General features: G+C 44.6%; 1 long non-coding RNA gene across 16 annotated transcripts in view; it reads right to left on the reverse strand.

The window, feature by feature from the left end:
- Positions 1 to 18,570: 18,570 nt before the first annotated feature.
- LOC120095679 (uncharacterized) overlaps positions 18,571 to 21,361 on the reverse strand; it is an 84,358-nt gene continuing 81,567 nt past the window's right edge. For 9 of the 16 annotated variants that reach the window (XR_015633125.1, XR_015633117.1, XR_015633120.1 and 6 more), the window contains 2 exons: positions 19,926 to 20,101; positions 18,571 to 19,289 (listed from right to left, as the gene is read on the reverse strand). This is a non-coding gene — a long non-coding RNA (uncharacterized LOC120095679). Of the gene's footprint in view, positions 19,290 to 19,925; positions 20,102 to 20,474; positions 20,601 to 21,361 lie in introns of all 16 variants that reach the window. The other 7 variants (XR_015633121.1, XR_015633126.1, XR_015633124.1 and 4 more) reach the window with 1 other exon arrangement.

Consider the following 21,361-nt stretch of genomic DNA (forward strand, 5'->3'; position numbering starts at 1 on the left):
CCCTGGAATTCCCTAATGTGCTTTAAGTCTAGCCTGCAGGCTCACTTGGTTGTCTCTCCATCTTGGCAATGGGAGACCCCAGCATGCTGGATTTCAGCAGAATAAAACACTCTTTGCATTTACATACTGTTTGAGTCCAGCGTATCATTCTTCAGCGAATCATGGACACTTACAATTCTTCCTATGGTCAATGTCAAGCCTGGTGAGAGCAATGAAGATACAGTGTTTGTTAGCATTGTCTAAGCTCCACCCCACGGTTACCTGGCAACAGTCAGGTGCACCTGACACTATAAAAGGGGCTGCTTGCCCCCTCCTCACTCTCTTGTTCTCTCTTGTTTTCTTACCCTCTTCCCCCTCTGTTCCTTTTCTCCCCATGCCCCTCTCCCGTCTCCCACATACTCACGGCTGGCCTCTACTCCTCTATTCCCCCCCCCCCCCCCCCCCCCCCCCGCTTTCTCTGCCTCTACGACTCTCTTAACTCCCCTCCCCATGCCCTGAATACACTCTATTTTATACTGTACCATCCTGTGGCTGGTCCCTCAGGGGGAAGGAATGACTCAGTATGGGTCCGCAGCTGCTCCCTCTTTCCCCATACCTCACCACACCTCCATAGAACATATCTCTTTATCTTTCTATAAACACGTCATATGGTGCCGTGACTTGGATTTAGAAACTCTTCTGGTTTTGCACCCCCTGCTATCACATGAAGATTCAACACTCACTAGCCTAAACTTGGGAGAACTGGTAAGTCCCCTTCCCCCACTGGTCAGAGTAAAAGTCCACATGGTCCCAGGGAAGAGTTCTTGAGCTTGGAGTGACCCCTGTGCTGCCCTTGAGGGTGGAGTTTTTCACTGACCCTCATTCTAGTACCTTTCCCTCTGGTGAGACTTTCCTCTCTCCCTTTGAGACAGTTTCTTTCTCGCTGCTGAAAAATGCAAGGCCAGGCCTGGATAAACTGATCCAGCTCAGGGGCACCGGCTCCTAGTCTCTCACCCAAGGGTCTGTCGTCACTGCCTTGTCCCTGTTTACTGAGATGCCTTGGTCTAATTCACAGTAAGCAGAAAGCAATATCTCTCCATGGTCACTCAACTATTGATCGCATCCCCCTTCTCTTTATCTTTATACAAACGCATCGATATTCTTTATGAAATAGCATTTGATATTTGAGCTGAACATCAGTAGAATTTTGCATTATCTGGGGTTGATTGCCGAATAAATTCTTGACTTTATTGAAATAGCTGCAATCTTTGTGTCATAATGACGATTATAAACAATTAAAATAATGAAGTCAAAGGCACAATACATATACATCCCTGGGCTCCGAACACGTCACTATTAGCAACTGGAAGGGAAACAGAAACACAATTTTTTGTTAACATCTCTGGCTTCCCCAGATGAAATGGGCCCATCGAGGTATACTTTCAAAATCTGAGATTTCAATTAAAACGGCTCTCCTGGCACAGAGACCTTATACAAAAATCTCATTGAGTCTGGGAATTCAGAATCCTTCTTTTGGTTCGCTTTACGAAAATGAGAAGCCTTGAGGCCAGACTGTTTTTTCCAATATGGAAATGTGTCTTTAGTGCCGTGTTAGACACTACTGCTTTCTGTTGGGGGCGGGCAACAGAGAAGGGAGGAAGCTTAGATGCAAGAAGCCAAGATTCTAGGGTGAGCTGGGCCATCTTGGAATTCACTGTCTGATCTCCTTCATTTTGCTGCCCGCCCACCTGGGAGGAAGGCAGGCAATGGAGGAGCAGGGTTGGAAGAAGAGGCAGGAGGGAAGCATTTGAACGCCTGCCTTTGAGCTGAGCAAGTATGGGTGTGTGGTTTCCAGATGCTCCGGCTTGACTTTAAAATTGCCTTTGACCCAATGGCACAGGTGTTGCTTTGCCAGTTTGGAAGAGGAAGGAGACCACATCTGTTTGCAATGTCCTGCCACCCCCACTGCCTGAGGTGGGAAGTTCTGAGGGAAACAAGACTTCCGAGTTCCTGACGGGGAAGGAGAGTTCCTGTGAACTCGGAAGCCTTGTTTCTCTTAGGACTCCCCACCACATGTGTACAAGAATTCTCTAGCTTTCCTGACCTGAAGGAACTTAGTGTAGACAAGGAGAAAAGGAAGAAACCACCAGGGGCCAGCTTCGAAGACCTTGATGTCTCCCCACACTAACCAGTAGGAGTTAAGGACATGTGGGGGGTAGGTCAAGATTCCTTTGCTTGTCAATGCCATAGCTTCTCCAGGATAGCAAGTGAGTCTGCTGGGTGGGGTGGGGCATGGGGGGGCATCTCCTCGGAGATCCTTCCTGCCAGTTGGCCTCATACTCAGTCATCTCATCCCAGCCCGTCAGAGAGCTACCAATAATGCAAATCTTCAAAAGAAGGACTCAGGGTTGCTTTCCAGCTCCTTGACCTCTGAGTTTGCCAGCTCCTTCCCAGAGATAGGGCAGTGGGCTGGAGGAAGGAGATATTTGTTTGTTTTGGAAAATCTCCAGTGAACAATCTCAGGTTTAACTCCTTCTGCTCCTAAGGAGAATTCCATGTTGCACTGAGGAGGTCTCATGAGACACAGGAGAGCTGTGATGGTCACTGGCACTAGAGAGCCTGAGACTTGGGACAAGTTTTCTAAGGCACAATATTTATTCCAAAGAGTTTGACCTCAGCCACAGCTGTTTATCCCAAGTGTACGAGGCCTCAGGAAAGAGCAGCATCACTTTCTGCGTCGGCCTGCTGAGGCGTGCGCAGTGGACTCAGAGTATGCGTGACCCAGCCCACTCCTTGCTTTCATCAACATTTTACAACAAAACGTTGGAGTTCTTTCAACTCTAAAGACAAGTTTCAAGAAGTCCACAATGTACACTTGCACTGTGTGCTGCCCTCTGAAAATGGAACACATTAATCAAGAAATGAAGATCATGGGCTGGAGAGATGGCTCAGTGGTTAGAGCACTGACTGCTCTTCCAGAGGTCCTGAGTTCAATTCCCAGCAACCACATGGTGGCTCACAACCATCTGTAATGGGATCTGATGCCCTCTTCTGGTGTGTCTGAAGACAGCTACAGTGTACTCACATACATAAAATAAATAAATCTTTAAAAAAGAAAAAAAGAAATAAAGATCATGGGCTGAGCAGATGGCACAGGTCCTGAGTTTAATCCAAGCCCATGTTAGTTGGGGAAAGAGAGAGAGAGAGAGAGAGAGAGAGAGAGAGAGAGAGAGAGAGAGAGAGAGATATTGAGAGAGCAGACACAGACAGAGAGAAGGAAAGAGGGAGAGGCAGAGGCAGAGGCATGCCTGTAATCCCAGCATTGGGGGAGGTAGAGACAAGTAGATCCCTGGGGCTTGCTGGGCAAGCAGCCATGCTTACTGAATACAGTGAGAGATCCTGTCTCAAAAGAAGAAACACGGATGCACAACGGAGAGTAACACCCAAGGCTGACCTCTGACCTATCATATGCACAGCCACACACGTAAGCAAATTAAGACAAGTACAACAAATATGTTATTTCAGCTAAATTTTAATATTTTGCCTCCTTTGTACTCTATCAAAAAAAAGTGGACACACAAAGATACTGCATCCACTTTCTATTTAAATGTGTACGGACAAATGTGCGAGCATCTCTGAGCTTGCTTTAATCATGAGAAAACAGGCTGTAGTCATGACGAGTACTTGTCTGAGAGATCACAAACTAAGTATAAGTATGAATCCTAGGTGGTAGGGTTATTAATGCTATGTCAGTGTCAATGTCAGTGTTTGAGGACATTTAGCCTTTATAAAAACGTGTCACCTAAGACGTAGTACATGTCAGGTTTTCTGAAGTCCATATATATACATATGATATCACATACACATATATATATATGTGTGTGTGTGTGTGTGTGTGTGTGTGTGTGTGTGTATCATCTAGTATCTGATCAATCACATTTTGCATTTAACTACCATTCATTTTTAGTCATTTTAAATTTATAATAATCCCCTGAAGGTTGTATTTTTGTTTTTACTTCAAAAAGAGAAGACTGCAACACTGTCATTTTTGAACAGTCCGGGCAAATTGTTTTGGACCTGAGTGTTTGCCAGCTTCCTTATGCTCTGTCATAAACATTTTTGGAAGGCAGAGGTCTCGCTGTATTTCATGGGAAGACCTGATGTCTCTTTGCCCATTAGGTTAAGGTTTGATCATTCACATAGGGTGATATCCACTCTGGCAGGGAGTCCAGAAGAAGCTGTCATGAAACTTTCATTCTCCAGAACAAAGACGTGTTGCCAAGGAAAAGAACTTCACCAGAGTCTTGCTTCTCACCTGGGGAAGACATCTACTCAAGCCCCTTGTCAACTAAGGTGGCCACAGAGATAAGAAAGGTAAGATGTACCTGTGAGAGTCGCAGGCCAGGAACAAAAACCTAGGCATTATATGATTGACACTTTGCCATCACCCCAAGTCACAAGGAGTCATAGCTGGAAGAGTTGAAGGCCCAAATCCTTATGAAGAAGAGATGAAAATTACAACAACAGGAATTTGAAACCTCTGGCCTCTACAGAACACAGGAAACACAGGTGAGCTTCCAGCCATGTTGACATTGACCCCCACCCTGAAGGCCTGTTAACCTTACCTCAGCTCCTGCATGTACTACTTAACTGGTTTCAGAAACAGCCACACAGTTGTCCTAAGGTCTGCTTAAAGATAGGAAAAGCATAAAGACTGAAGACAATGGGACTCAGAACCAAACCCGATTACCACACCGCCGCTGGAACTCTCAGAGAATTTAAAAGAATTATGATTGGTGGGTTAAGGAGCCTATGAGCCAAAGGGGACAACCCACAAGAGTAGATCACCTGAGCTGAGGGATGGAGTCTCCGGGACACAGGAAGTGGGGAGATTAGATATTCAAAGCATGAGGGGTGCATGGCTTTGGTGGGTTCTTCAGACACTAGATAGACTGAGGAGACGCTGAGCTTGAAGACAGGTCAGTTAAGCTTCCGGGGGGATGAATATGAAGAGAAAAACCCAGAAACCACCGAGCAGGACAATCAGCAAAAAACACACTTACCACGTTCCAAAGGAAATCCCAAAACAGAGAGACAACCTTAGAAGAAATGGACACTATCTCTATAGGCAAACAGGTAAGAATTTTTAGTGGATTTCTTGGAAACTGTACAAGCGGAAGAGCATTGTGTGAAGCACCAAGAGAAAAATCGCAGCCTCTTAGAATTTTAGCCAGTGAGATTACCCTTCGGAAGTGACCGAAGGGGCTGCGGGGAAGGCACAACGGTTAAGAGTGCTTGTTGCTCTTGCAGAGGACCTGGGTTTAACTCCCAGAACCCACATGGTGGCTCACAACCGTCCATAACTCCAGTTTCCTGGGATCTGATGCCTTTTTCTGACCTCTGTGGGTGCCAGGTATACATGTGATGTACATATGTACACATGGGTAAAAACATGCATACACATAAAATAAAATAAACCTTTAAAAATGTGTCTAAGGTGAAGGAGACGCTGAGCAACTTCATTCACAAGTGAAGGCATAGAGGGTTTGCCACCAATAACCCTGTTCTGGGAAATGGGAGTAAGAGTTCTTCAGGGACAATAGAACCCAATCTCGGTCAGAAACTCCCATCTGCACAGAAGAAAGAGCAACCGGAGAAGAAATAAATGAAGGTTAAGCAGAGTCCGCAGCTTTTCTGTGCTTGGTATAAAGATCACTGTTAGTTCAAGGTGGACTTGGTAACCACGTAAAGGCTGATTAGAGCATGGGAGAAATCACAGCAATGGCTGTGAACACACGTAATCAGTACTGTCCTACCGCCACGATAGGCACCATGACCCAGTCAGTTTACAGAAGAGACAGTTCATTTGAACTTACGGCTCCAGAGATAAAAGTCTATGATGGCCGAGCAGAGGCATGGCTGCCGGAGCAGGAAGCGGAGCTCTCATTTCAGGAACCACAGTCATAAAGCAGAGAGAACAAGCTAGAATGTTTATTTATTTACTTACTTATTTGATGTATATTACTCAATGCAGGCCATCAGACCCCATGTAAGCCACCATGTGGTTGCTGGGAATTGAACTCAGGGCCTCTGGAAGAGCAGCCAGGGTTCTTACCCGTCGAGCCATCTCTCCAGCCCTGTTGATATCTTTTCATTTTCAAAGGGCATAGTAAGTCTTTACACCGTCAAAGCTCACCTCTAGTGACACAATTCCTCCAACAGAGATCACACCTCCTAAGCCTCCCCAAGCAGTGCCACTAACTGAGGACCAAGATTGGCATCCCAGAGGCGTCTCTAGTGTAAGCCACCACGGTAGGGGACTCTTAGTACACCATCTGTGGAGTGCTGCTGCATTGAAGATGCTCTTATGTTAGTTTAAGGTGAGCACAGAGAACTTAGGGCAACAACTACACTTTTAATAAAGATAGCTGCTATCCTAAGAAAGGAGATAAAATGAAACGACAATGTGTTCATTAGAAGTAGAAATTTATAGAAACATAAAATAGGGGGGCATATGCAAAAGACATGTGCAACCTGTAGAAAACCTTCATAAACACTACAGCTCTTCGTCCAGCTCTGTTAATGGTCATTTTAAGTGAGAACAGTATAAATACGCCACTGAAAAGGAGGAGAGTCAGGCTGAATAAAATCCAAGATTCAGGGCTAGAGATGGCTCAGCAGTTAAGGACACTGGCTGCTCTTCCAGAGGACCTGGGATCAAATCCCAGCATGTACATGACAGCGCACAACTGTAACTCCAGTTCCAGGGGATTCGACACCCTTTTCTGGCCTCTGAGGTACCAGGCACGAATATATACAGGCAAAACACACACACACACAAACACACACACACACACACACACACACACACACACAACTAAATCTAAACAATAAAAATCAAGACCCAACTATATTTAAAGAAATAATACAGTTTAAATATGAAGCCTCAGAGTAGAAGCAAAAGGATGAAAAGGCAATGCAGGGTTAACACCAATCCACAGACGTGAAATCCCTGTATTAATTTTCAATAAGGTTCTTCAAGGGTTAGGGGATGGTTCAGTCAGGACAATGCTTGCTGACCTGAATTTGATTCCTAGCATTTGTGTGATAAGGTAGACATGGTGGTATACACTTATGATCCCAGAGCTGGGGAGTCAGGAGTGAGTGGATTCCTGAGGGTTGCTGACCAGTTAGCCTAGTCTAAGGTCCCAGGGACAGACTCCATCAAAGAGAAGGAGGAAAAGGAGAAGATGGTGGTGGTGGTGGTGGTGGTGGAGGAGGAGGAGGAGGAGGAGGAGAAAAGGAGAAGGAGGAGCAGGAGGAGAAAAAGAAAAGGAAGAGGAAGAGGAAGAGGAAGAAATCACCACAGTGCAGCCTCAGGCACTGTCCCTAGGGAACTTGGCTGACCTCTGGCTTCCACATGAACACAAATGTAACTGCATACCCATATACAAACAACCCAGCCCATCACACACACACACACACACACACACACACACACATACGCACACACATGCACACACACACATGCACACACATACTGACACACACATGTATGCACACACACATGCACACACACATACTGACACACACATGCATGCACACACACAGAGACATACACATACATGCATGCACACACACATGCACATACACAAGCACCACACACAAACACACACACGCACGCACACACACAAGTGCAATTCAGAACATGAGAAATTACCAGGAACAAATAGCAACATTTCATAATGACGAAGTTTAATAAACAAATGTTAGTATGTGTGCATTTAACAATAAAAAACGAAACTGATGACACAGAGATCTTGCAACTCCAGGAGAAGTGGATGTAACTACCACAGTACTACAGCCGGAGCTGTCTACACATCCCTTCCACGAAGCGATAGATGACACAGGCAGAAGATCAATAAAGACAGAGTTGACCTAAATGGCACTATCAATCAACCTGATCTTATTGATGTTTCTAAAATATTCTCTTGGAACAGCAAAATACACCTTCTTCTCAAGTGTGTCTGTGTCATTCATAAAAGAATACCATGTCCATTCCAGAAAACACACCTACACCCTGAGAGAACAGAAAGCATATGACACATGCTCTTAGACCACAATGAATCAAACTGAAAATCACTGGCTGAGAGATAGCTCCAGAGTCCCTATCATCTCTGAGACTGGACGATCGACTTTCCAATCATACATGAATGAAAAAGTCTTGAGACTTTTAAAAATATTAAATTTCAAGTTAAATTGAACAAAACTGTAAAGTAAGTTAAACAGAAATGAAAATACAATCTATAGAATTCTAGGAGACGCCAGGAGGGAGCAGAGTGTTTTGGGGGCAAGCTATCATACTGACTGCGCAGATAAGAAAGAAGAGACCCCCAAAATCAATTACCTAAGATATCTTCGGAGACTAAGACAGAAGGGCAGCCTAAACCAAGAAGAAGGGGCAGATATTGTGACACAGAACAGAGAAATTGAAAACAAGAAAGACAAAAAGCCACCAAGGTTTTGCAGAGATCAATAAAACGGATAGATCGCCAGGCAGACTGACCAGTTAAAAAGGAAAAAGACACAAATCACCAATAACCAGATAGAAAAGCCACTGCACCTGCTGATTGGCCCTCAAGTTTGATGATACAGATGAGTGGGTAGATTCCTTGAAATATCAAACTCTAAAACTCAAGCCAGGCGCGGTGACACACAGCTGTAATTTCCAGCACTCCCGGGGAGACCCGGGAAGGAGCATTATGAGTTCAAGACCAACCTGGGCAGCAGAGTAACACATTCTACCTAAAAAGAAAGCAAATAAAAAACTTCCTAAAACACATACAAAGAAAATAGAAAACTGGCGTGGGCCTGAATCTATTAAGGAAAAAAAAAATAAGTTTAACATCTTCCAGACCAGAGAAGGTGCCGTGGTTCTGGTGATGGGTTCTGTGAAGGATTTGAGGAAGAATGACCTTCAAATATTCTGTTTTCTCTGACGTCTTTTGCAGAAAATGTCTGGCTCTATCAATTGTAGCAAGAGTGCAAATCCTAACAGAAGATGCAGAAACAAGGCACATTTTGGTGTGGGACACGGGAGAGCATTTTTCTCCATAATTTTCCTGGAAATAGAAAATTGTTCTAAATATCTGTTTATTTTTTTTCTTTTCTTTTTTTTCAAAGCTGGGGACCGAACCCAATATCTGTTTATTTTAACTTTAAAAATATGTTATGTGTCTGTGTGTGCCATATGTGTGGGCACTGTGTGTGTGCAGGAGCCCATGAAGGTCAGGAGAGCTGTTGGTCGTTGTGGAATTGGAGTCACGGCTGGCTGGGAGGCACCGTGTGGATTCTGGGAACCAAATCTGGGTCCTTGGCAAAAGCTGCAAGTGCTCTTAACCACTGAGCTATCTCTCCACAAAAGTTCATAGTATTCTTCTTTGACAAAGTGCAAATGTAACACTTGTTATAAGACATCGCCCCTCGTGAAGGAAGTTAAAATCAGTGTGGACTTGGAAGATGCTAACATTTAAAGTGGAAAACATGAATACTAAGTAGATAAATAAATAAAATCTAAATCTGGAGAGATGGTTCAGTGGTTAAGAGCACTGATTGCTCTTCCAGAGGTCCCGAGTTCAATTCCCAGCAACCACACGGTGGCTCACAACCATCTGTAATGGGATCTGATGCCCTCTTCTGGTGTGTCTGAAGATAGCCACAGTGTACTTACGTACATAAAATGAATACATAATTCTTAAAAAAAAAAAAAAGAAGAAAATCTAAGGGTATCTATTTGGGACTGGAGAGATAGCTCAGGGTAAAGAGCGCTTGCTGCTCTTGCAGAGAACCCAACTTTGGATCCCAGCAGCCTAGGGGGATCTGGTCTCCACAGGCATTCACACACGTGCAGCATGCAGACACATAAAATGAAAGTTCACAGGCACTCGCATATATGCATCATACACACACACACACACACACACATAAAGGTACACTGAATGCACACACTGAAATAGGGCAATCATTTAGACACGATATAAAGTTATATGGATTAAAAACTGACACGGAAATTAGAATATTCCAGAAATTATGAAATTATTCCCAAAGACAGCAAAGGAGGAGGAAAGGGAGGAGGAAAAAAAGACAGGATGTCACAAACAGGAACCAGCAAACAGTGGGTCCGCATGCAGACTTACCAGTACTGAAGGAGGCACCCAGTGGAGAGGCTGTAGGGATGACTGCAGAGGAAAGCAACCCAGCCACACTGCAGAGCCACGTCAGTGGGGCGGGGATTCCCACCCTGAACCACCCCTGACCCGAGGCCCACAGGACCGCAGCACAGCAAGGAACAAACTGATGCATTAACCTTGTCAGAGAAGACGGAGCTCCAGGTAGCTAATGATACGATCGTGTGTGTAGCACGCCCCAGGGGACCTGCTGAATGCTCATAAGAACTTATGAATGAATTTAGCCAAGTTTCAAGATAGAAAGCTAATATACAAATATTAATTACCTTTCTATAAGCCAACAGTTGGGAGATGAAATTTTTTTAAAAAATCCATTTACAATGGTGTCTCTGGATCTGTAAACCACTGGGGTATTTATCTAACAAAATGTGCCCAGGGTTTCTTCGCTGAAAATTAAAAATTAACGAAATTATAGAACATCTAAGCAAGTCAAGAGATATATCATGTGTAAGCACCGGAAGACTTGAATTCTGAGGGTGGGAGAAATAGACTTCTCAGAGAAGAGCACTAAGTGGTTGTCCAACACCAAACAGATCCAACGCCCTAAAAACATATACATACAAATAACATGCAGACAGAGCAGGTGGTGTCTGTGTATTTAGGAATGTGTATGCATGTGTATTTGTATGTAACAATAATTCGTGAAGAGAGTTCATGAATCTGAAAAAGAGCAAAGAGAGGCATATGGGAGGGTCTGGGGGAAGAAAAGGAAGGGAGGAATAATTTAATTACATTATCATCTCAAAAATTTGAGCAATAATTAAGAAACAAGAATTGGAGAATCTGATAACATTAATATCCAAATTCTTCCCAAAGTGACTCACACAGTTACCACGCTGGCAACAAGAACTCCCGCGCTATTTTTAAAATCACAAATTGGCAAGGTGATTCTGAAGTTTATTTAGAAATGCAAAGGACCTCTTAAGAAGCAATTTTTAAGATAAAAGAGACCTCATGGGACAAATAAAACAAATGGGTTCTTTGCTTGGGAAGGTTTGACCTTTTTTTTTTTTTTTTTCTTTTGAGTTTTCTCCTCAGAAAACGGTGCAGAGAACAGCTTGAGCCCGAGTCAGCTCTGAAAAGCATTTAATCGGAATGTTTGGGAGCTTTCCTCCTTTTTCAGGCTACACTCGGTCGGTCGGTCGCAGTCGTGGCAGCTCCTCCCCATGTCAGCTTCTTCCTCCCCTCCCGGTGTCCCACAGGGCCTTCTTTCCACTTCTCCGATTGTCTAGGCACAGTGCAGGAGATGCTGGAGGTGGCAAAGTCCTAGTTAGCTTTATGCTGTGGCTTTTCCATGTGGTTTGGGTGAAGAAGGTTGCCCGGTCCCTAACTGTGGAGTAGACTCTTCTCACCAGTAGCTAGTAGATGCATGGACGTGGGACCCATCAGAGCTAACCAGAGTCCTTAAAGGAAAGGGCCTGAATATAATCAATCTCCCATTCCTTTTTTTTTTTTAAAGTTTAGACTTTGAACTCATTCTAATTCTTGCTTGGCTTTGAAAAGTTCAGCTAAGAGCCATGGTCTGGCCTCAAGTAAGTGGCCCAGGGAAGACCCAGCTCAGTTTTCACGGAAGCGCTCAGTGACCTGTGTGGCCTCCTTCTGAACACAGCCAAGACCACAGTCGAACCGAACACTCCAGTGAACCTGGTCTTAAGGATCATTTAGTTTCCCAGCCCTTGGTGTGTTTTCTAATAAACCAGCTGACTTTGACTTTCTCTCTCTTCTCTTCTACAAGTGCAGTGGGTTCTATTAATCTAGGGCTAAAGACACAATCCTGTATGGAATTCCACCAGCTATTTTGCTGCTGTTTTAATGTCATCTCACTCTAATTTCATAGCCTATAATAACCCCGTAATAATTGGGACAATGACTCGAAGAACAGTGGGAGAGCTGTCCATGCAGCTGTGTGAATGTTTCCTTGATCAGGTGGAATGCTGCAGTCACCTGAGCCTGCAGGGAAAGGGTCATGGGGCAGCGTGGGGATGAGCACAGTCATGGTCTGCCTGGAAATCTAAGTAAAATGGGGGAAGGGGACTCCCTGATGTGGAGTGTCAAGGAAGCCCCGAGAGGATGTGTAATGAGGGAATATGTATGGTTGACATGGGCATAGCCATGTCAAGGACCAAGGCTTCATGGGAAATTGGCCAAGTTTGTCCCCAGGTTAGGCTCAGAAGGATAAAGCCTTCCCCTGAGTCAACCACCATCTTTGCTGTCGGTTGACCAGTGTGACAGAACTTCAGCTTCCTTTTCTCAGATGTTTCTAGGCTGAGACTGTTGCCTGTGGAGATCTCCTACAGGGAATGGCTAGCTCCTCCCCATACACAACAAACACGCTGAGGATCCAGGCTGAGGCACAAGGCCACCTCAGATTTTCTGTATGTGTGCCTGTGCGTCTGTCCCTTCTCCATTCCCCTGCCACACCTAGTCGAGATTCCAGGACCGAGACGCATGGGACATGGCACCCTGGAGGCTGACTCGGATAATGTTCTCTTGACTTGGGATATGAGCAAAATGGTGCCAAGTGTCTTTAGGGTTAAGGTAATATGTTTGACTTAAACCAAGGACCAAGCAAGGGAAATTTGAAACGAGTTTAAAATTAGAGGCCCTCTGGCATGGCTGATAGTGTGAAGTCACATTGGCAGAAAGACGGTTCTGAGATGGATCAGAAGGGCCCAGGGCTCCGTAGGGCACCGAGCAGAGGTCAGGGTGTGCGTGCATGCATGCCCTAATTTTTTAAAAATTATTTTGTCACTGTTTTGTCTGCATATATGTATGTGCACCACATGTGTACTTGATGTCCTTGGAGGTCAGAAGACAGTATCAGAACCCCTGGACCTGGAATTACGATGCTGTGATCTATCGCATGGATGCTGGAAATCAAACCCAGGTCCTCAGGAAGAGCAGCCAAGTACTTTTAACTGCTGAGCCAACCCTCCAGCCCATCTTTTCTTCATTATGTTTGGGTGTTTTGTCTGTCTGTCTGTATGTATGTATGAATGTATGTGTATACCACACGTGTATCTGGTGCCATGGGAGACCAGAAGAAAGCCCTGGATCTCCTGGAACTGGGGTCACAGTTGTGACCCACCTCGTGGGTGCTGAGAACTAAAACAGAGTCCTCTGGAAGAACAGCCAAGTGCCCTTAACTGCTGAGCTGTCTCTCCAGACTTGAGGGATTAGGTGTTTTTAAGCGCCATTGAAAATATTCATTTTATCCTGAACTTTAAGAGTTTTTTTTGGGGGGGGGGCTGGAGAGATGGCTCAGTGGTTAAAGCACTAACTGCTTTTCCAGAGGTCCTGAGTTCAAATCCCATCAACTACATGGTGGCTCACAACCATCTGTAAGGGGATCTGATGTCCTCTTCTGGTGTGTCTGAAGACAGTGACAGTGTACTCACATACATAAAATATTAAATCCTAAAAAAAAAAAAAAAAAAAAGCCCAAGTTTCTTTGGGTTGGGGATTTAGCTCAGTGGTAGAGCACTTGCCTAGCAAGCGCAAGGCCCTGGGTTCGGTCCCCAGCTCCAAAAAAAAAAAAAAGGAGTTTTTTTTTTTTAAACAAGTACCCAATAATCTCTTGTTCTGTGTAGAAGTGAAGTCACACGAGAAGTCCATTCATACCCTTCCCCTTTCTTTGGCAACTAAGTGGACGTCTGTCAGAGGAGCATCCCCTCCTGTGGCACCCGGCAACCAACTCCTACTCCAAGAGGTCTCAGCTTAAATACAACCTCTTGAGACACCCTGGGCCAACAATGGAGGGCAGCCCTGCAGCCCAGACAAGCCTCTAGGACCTTCAGACCACTGAAGCTATGGTCACCTAAGAGGGGGAGGGGAAGCACCCCTCACACCCAGCAAGAAGGACTTGAGACTGACCTGATCAAGACATGTGACGGGTCCCTACCGTCTTATGAGGATTTTGCATGCATATATGTATGTTTGTTCAAACACAGGTGTGTTTGATGTGGGTTTTAGGAAATTTTTTATGTGTGTGGGTTTAGGAGCTTTGAACTCAGATCCTCACACTTGTGCACCAAGTGCTCTCACCCACTCGGCCATCTTTCCAGCTTGAGAGATCAATTTCTTTTCTTTACACAGCACTCGGTCTCCTAAACGTTGTTATAGCAACACAGACAGATGAGTTACTGGAGCACAAAGGATTTGGGAACCAGGGCAAACACTGTGTGGTAGCACAAAGGTAGACATATGTCATTATAAATCCTTCTAAATTTGTAGAATATATAATGCCAGCAGGGAGCCCTAATGGATTCTATGTGTCAATGTGAGGTCGTTCTTTGCAACAAATTGGCCACTCTGGTTGAAGATATTGGTAATGAGGGAGCTATGCTCACCGGAGGGCTGGGAGTATATGAGAAATCTCTACCCTCAGCTCAGTTTCATTGTAAACTTAAAATTGCTAAAAACAACAACAACAGCAACAACAACACCCCCCCCAAAAAAAACCCCATTAATTAAAAGCAAAATTCATAACCCTTTCACACGCAAGGCATCAGATGTTCAGAGAAATCATGAGACACTGAGAGGTCGCATGAGTTGACTGGCAAGATGGGATGTGTATGCAGCCTGCCGACCCAACACTGCTCTCCTAAAAGAGCCATTTTAGCTTCCATCAGCTGTCCCTGAGCAGAAAACCTGGCTTGGGGAGGAAGTCAAAGCAGAGGTTCATTGGCCTCACTCCTCTGGGGACCCCTAGTTTACTTGGCTCCACTCAGTGTCTTGTTAGGCTCTTCTCTGACACTGATCATTAAATATTAAAACCATCCTACATCACAGTGCCCAGACCCCAGCCAAAGAGCTGGGCTGGCCTCTCTGAGGCCTGGGTTGTCAGTGAGCTTCAAGAACCATAGACAGTTTAAGGGTCTTCGGAGAAGCTGGGGAACTCGGCTCATATTCACAGCACCCTTAGAGGATTCTATGTGTCAATGTGAGGTCGTTCTTTGCAACAAATTAGCCACTCTGTTTTATTCATGATGAATACATACTACAGAATTACCACAGGGAAGATTTAGTGGAGACAGAAAGAAACTGAGTTTCATAGGAAAGAATTACTGCCATCAAGTTGATATAATTACAAGCACTGGTTTGTTAAGGCTGTTATACAGGGTTTTTTTGCAGGCGATTTTTTAGCATGCTTTAAACTACACCCAGAGAATAAAAGGCCTGTTTTAATTTATTTTCAGGTTGCTCCTCTGCTCCCGACTGGGGCTCTAAACCATCAAGCTGTGTGGCCACTGCTGGGTCTGGCTCTGGGCACAGGACCAGCAATTACCCCTTGCCCTTCTTCCCAGAGACAGGAATAAATTCAGATCTATACAGGCAGGATTCCAGTCTGATTATCTTTCTCTTTGATAAATCACTGTTCTTTGGGACACAATCCAAAGGAGAAATGAACTTTAAAGATTTTGCAAGGAGAAATGGGAGAAACAGAATAGAAAGAAATATTCCTTTTAGAGGTGTATTTGTATCTATACCCACGAATGCACGTTTGTGTAGAGTACATAATGGTGCATAGATGTCGGTGCTCATGACCCCCAGTTTACTCAGCTCCACTCTGTCTTGTTAGGTCTTCTTCTCCGACACTGCTTGTCATAGGTTAAAACCATCCTACATCACAGTGCCCAGACCCTGTTTGAGACAGGGTCTTGTGATGTGCTCTAGGCTGGCCTTGAACTAAAGATCTTCCTGCCTAAGTACTGGAGACTAAGCATTGCGTCATTAATCAACCAACATTATTTTTTCTAACCAGTAAATTTACCTAATCGTTTTAAGGTTAAATATGTTAGTTTGGGATTACATATTATTATCATGATACCAAATGTGTTGCCCTGAGGTTATATGATTTGTTTTGAGGCTAAATGTGTTTGTAAAGCTATTAGCACAATATCTGGTGTGTCTGTGTGTGTGTGTGTCTGTGTGTGTCTGTGTGTGTGTGTGTTTCTGTGTGTCTGTGTGTGTATATGTGTGTGTGTCTGTGTGTGTGTATATATATGTGTGTGTATATGTGTGTATATGTGTGTGTGTGTGTGTGTGTGTGTGTATATGTGTGTGTATTCTACTTTTTGGCTCTATTATCCAACAGATTTCTTTCCCTTTGCTCTTTAATTCTTCTGTCGAGCCTTTCATTTCTGCTGTCATGGTCATAAGTCACAGGGTTTGATCCTGTTGTATGGGCTCCTGGTTCTGTTTCAGTGTTGCTCAGAGGAACCTAAGGACAGTTTTTCACTTGTCCCTTCCAGACAGTCACTCCCTCCCTCTCCATGTCGTGGACTGTTGCACTAGAGACCACCATCACTGCCAGGTGATCCTTGGCTGTCACTGTATCTAGAAAAGAGGGTCCTTAACCATTGCTGTGGCTTGCACACATTCCTCAAACTTCCCACACAGGAAAGCCCTCACTTCCCACCAGTGCCATGTCTGTGGATATGCCAGCCTCTGGACCCATGAGTTCAACAAACATGTTTTGATTTGTTTTGTTTTTAAGTAATCTTCTCAGCCTATGATATGGCTTCACCTTGGCAGAAAAGAACAGTTAACCAGACGCTTAGGAAACAAGGAGTTCATCAATGGTGTTTTCCATCACAAGGCTGGAGCGCTCAGATAGTAATATATTCTCATATTTTCTCTTGAGCTATTGTTCCATTGCCTCGGAGAGCACCGTTCATCTCCTACTTGAATGATATCCCTTTGGAGTTTCCTAGACTCAAGATGCTGGGTGGAGAAGAAAGTCAGTAAGTCCAACTTGTACTCCGCCAGCTTTTAGTTCATTGCTGTTCTCTGCCCTTGACCTTCCTGGTGTTCCTCCAATAGAGAGCTGCTTCTCTTATTCACTGGAGATCAGCCTCTAGTCTTCAGCAGAAGACAGGACTGCTGTGTGGAGCTAGAGCCCAAGCTGAGGCCCATGACTTTATCATACAACTCTTAACCACCCTCTTCATTCCCATCCCCTCTCCTCTCTTCTATACTCGTGGGGGTATTTGGTGTCTAATTCTTCATTATTCTGAGTAATCTGAGCATCCTTTCATATAAAGCCAGGCTACTCTGGGTTTCTCTAGTTACCATCTTCAAGTTCAGCTTTCTCAAGATGGCCCACCACTATTCTATCTGCTTTGTCACCTCTGGAATGTTGATGTCTCCGGTCCCACTCTGTCTTTATGCCACTGTTTCTTTAACTTTTTTTCTGTTTGTTATTTTTAATGTTTGTTATGTTATTGTGTGTAATGTATGTAAGTGTATGTAATATTATTTTCTGTTTGCTATTTTATGTGTATGGGTGTTTTGCCTGCATGAATGTCAGTGAACCATGGGCATGCACCCTCAAAGGTGGGAAGAAGACATTGGATTCTCTGGAGCTAAGGTTACCACTGGTTGTGAGTCACCATGAGAGAGCTGGGAACTCACCCCAGGCCTTCCTCAGGAACAATAAGTACCCTTAATAGCTGAGTCATTTCTCCAGCCCTTGTATTTCTTTTCCATTTTTAAGTAATATTTTGAGATGGAGAGAAGATTAATACATATATTCCACACATCATTTTAACCTGACGTCCTGATCATATTTCATTTTAAAATATTTCAACAAACATTTCTTCTAAACAGCAATCTACTCTGTTGCGTTTAGAATAATATTTGGTTAGCAAGGCCATATTTCACAATCTTTATAAACTGTTATTTTATGGCAAGCAAGGTGACCTTTGAGGTGACAGAGACAATTCATTATCAGGGAAAACAGGGTATGAGAGTGTATTACAAAATCTCAGGTTTGGGTCTTTTTAAAGATTTTCATTTCCACCGAATAGTAAAGGTTTGCTATCTGGATGAAGAAATAGTATTTATCTCAGAAATACAACTGGAAAAAGTCTAGTGGCTGTCTGTAGGGGTCAGGGCTGTTGGCTCTCCAGCAGGCTTGGGCTTATCCACCAATTGGTTTAGGAACAAAAGAATGAGTCAAGTTCAACAACTGGCTGCTAATGTCCTGACTGTGTGTGTGTGTGTGTGTGTGTGTGTGTGTGTGTGTGTGTGTGTATGTGTGTGTGTGTGTGTGTCTGCACACACACACACACATTAGGTTCTGAAACCCCATATATAAACCCAACCACTGAGCAACACCCTAACCCTTCCCAGGAGCCTGTTGGACCAAGTTTTCTTGCTTCTAAAGAGAGAAAGAGACACGCATATGAAAAGAGACATCTGTCAGTACCCTGGATACTGTTGTTTCTGGATGTCCTGCCCAGGGCTGGGGCAGCCATCTGGCAGGCAGTCTTACTCTCCCAACAGAAATGCAACAGCCAAGGAAAAAGAATGAGGAAAAGAAAAAACAACAACAAAACCCTGTGGTTTCCTGATGACTTTATGGAGCCTCAGATTAGCCTGATCTGGGGCTTTGAACTCCAGTTACAGATGGTGGTAAATGTATGTCCTTGTTTCCCAGCCAACTGGAGCCAGGGGTCCTCCACCGTTTGCAAGGGAAAGCTTTAGCGGCCAAAGGACAAGCGCATTCCTAGGCAGGAAGGTATTTGTCCCTCACAAAGTATGCAGAACGGCTGATTCACGGCTCCTTCAGAACATGCAGATAAGTTCAAGTAGAGTGTGCTTAACATCTGTGCAGGTGATGACCAAGCATGTGACTTGCACTCGGTTGGGTCTGAAGGTTGCTTTTCTGTAGGCATTTATTTCATTGTCCTGCACCCACCTTTCCATCACACAAGATTCTGTCACAATTCCCGAATTCACTTGAACCTTAGAACTTGGAAAATAAAGCAGAGAAGGGGAAGGGATGGAGTAGAACTTCGCCAGTGATTGGGAGATACCATTGTTAATTGCTTGTATCCATTTTACTACTGTTTTGAGATTATCCTTTGGATGGGATTTCTTTCCTGAAGATGATTCTGAAAACCATTAATTGAATTTCAAGGCTACAAATTATCCCCTAAGAGAGAGAGAGAGAGAAACAAACAAACAAACAAACAAACAAACAAAAAACGTTTCTTATAATGTGCCAGGTTTGGCAGAAAATACCAGGTCCAGGGTTGGTGTACGACGGGCCAAAACCTAGGGGAAGAAATGTTTTAAATTAGGCGTCCTGCTGCATGATGGGGCAGCACTGAGGGGTGAGTGGGTTCAAAGCCTGTCCTGATCACTGATCCGATGGGGAGCTGTGGGTAAGTTCCCTAACCTCTCTGTGCCTCCACCTTGCTCACCTGTAAGAGGAGGCACCAGCAATGCCTTTCTCACCAGTCCTTGGGGAGGTTAAATGAAGGATGCTCAGTGTGTTTCTCCCATTCCTGCAGCATCCACTCAGACCATTTCCTCCCGGTCTCTTGGCCTCACTCTGACCCTGGAAAATACTCCTGTCCACTTGTATTATGATCTGCCTGGCCTTCCACCGTAGGCGTTCTCAACTTCCACCTTGGGATTTCTGTCCACTGTTTGTTCTGATAATGCCTTTCTGGTTCATGAACCTCCAAAACTCTCTGTCACTCAAACAAGCCTAGACAAAGGGACCAGGAGAAGGCAAGTCTTCTCGTAATATTAGTCATTTGGATGGATTGTGTTGGGTTGGGAGGGTCAAGAAGTCTTCTTTGCAAGGAATGTCTCTAGGCTGTGAACACTACTGTGTCTGCAAAGAGATAAGACACACCGGAAATCTGCTCGCTGCTGGACTCTATTGTCAACACTGATGCTCACCTTGGCTGTTTGACTGAGTGGCTGGCCTTGCCATCCATTCCCCAACACTCTGTGTGAATATCCTTCTTGTACAACTACACACAGTATGTACGCTGATGACCATCACTGTAGAACTGTACTCCTGAAGTTCAAGGATCAGTGAACATACCTCTTCCCGGGGATGTCTTGCTTTCTTCCTGCCAGGGAGGATGGAGAAGACTCAGTTACCTTTCAAGGGCTCACTCAGTGGCCATCCCCTAAAAGAAGGAATATATCTATATCTATATCTATATCTATATCTATATCTATATCTATATCTATATCTATATCTATATCTATATCTATATCTATATCTATATCTATATCTATATCTATCTGTCTGTCTGTCTGTCTGTCTGTCTGTCTGTCTCTCTCTCTCTCTCTCTCTGTGTGTGTGTGTGTGTGTGTGTGTGTGTGTGTGTGTGTGAACAGCTGGATACTTTCCATAGTCTCTCCTCGAATCCTCCTATCTTGGTGTGAATCATCACATCGCAATTGCCTTGGGTGGACTGAGCTCTCCGAGACACTAACCTCAAGCTGGGTGTCTGTTCTCTCAGAAATGTCAAAACCGCTTCCTCCACTTCTAACAAGGGCAGCCAGCAGACTCCAGTACACAGTGCAGAGTGAACCAGGTCTTCAGTTCATTGGGGGATGTGGCTGTTTTGGGAGACGAGCCAGCGATTTCCTAAAGATGTGCTATGGTGACTCATGACCAGTTTCCAGGAGAGAATAATCCCGAATCTATTGCCAACATTTAACAATAGCAGTAACACTGTCTCCTAGAAATGATGGACGTCACTGCCTCCTGGGGAAAAGGAGGTGGTCCGCCCAGCTGCATCCTGCAGGAGTCTCCCTTCCTCTCAGGTGGGCAGCAGAGGGGCAGGATGGGCTGAGGTGTGGGTGAAAGGTTGTCACTTGTCCCACACTCAGAGAGCCTGGAAGTGTGTTGTCTCTGCCGCCCTCTTAACCTTGGGGCCCTTGGGTAGGGAAATGAGTCTGTGATGTTTATGCAAACTTAAATCTCTTCAGTGGAAACTTCTGAATGCTAAGTCTTGCAGAGACCCTGCTATACCCTAGAGGTGTTCCTGTCTTAGAAGCATGATCTAAACTTGGAAGTTAAACCTATAGAGCCCTAAGCAGAGGGGCGATTCATCTTGCCTTTTTTCTCTCAGCTGTAGTCAACGTTGGCCTCACGCCCTGGCCATTGAAGGCTTAACTTCTCCTATTCCCTGTTCACTATTGGTCAGAAATGGGCAGATATCTGGATTTCTAGGAAAGAGGCTCCCTCTAAACCTTGTCCAGATGAAGCCTACTTGTCCTGGGCATCTCACAAGATATCACGCCTTAAAGAAGGAGGAATAAAAGGATGAGCCACCAGTAGCCAGGGCAGGATGTGATGCCGGTGTGCTTTAACCTCT

The sequence above is a fragment of the Rattus norvegicus genome, chromosome 11 (assembly GCF_021556685.1).
Source record: "Rattus norvegicus strain SHRSP/BbbUtx chromosome 11, alternate assembly SHRSP_T2T, whole genome shotgun sequence".
Classification (NCBI taxonomy): domain Eukaryota; kingdom Metazoa; phylum Chordata; class Mammalia; order Rodentia; family Muridae; genus Rattus; species Rattus norvegicus.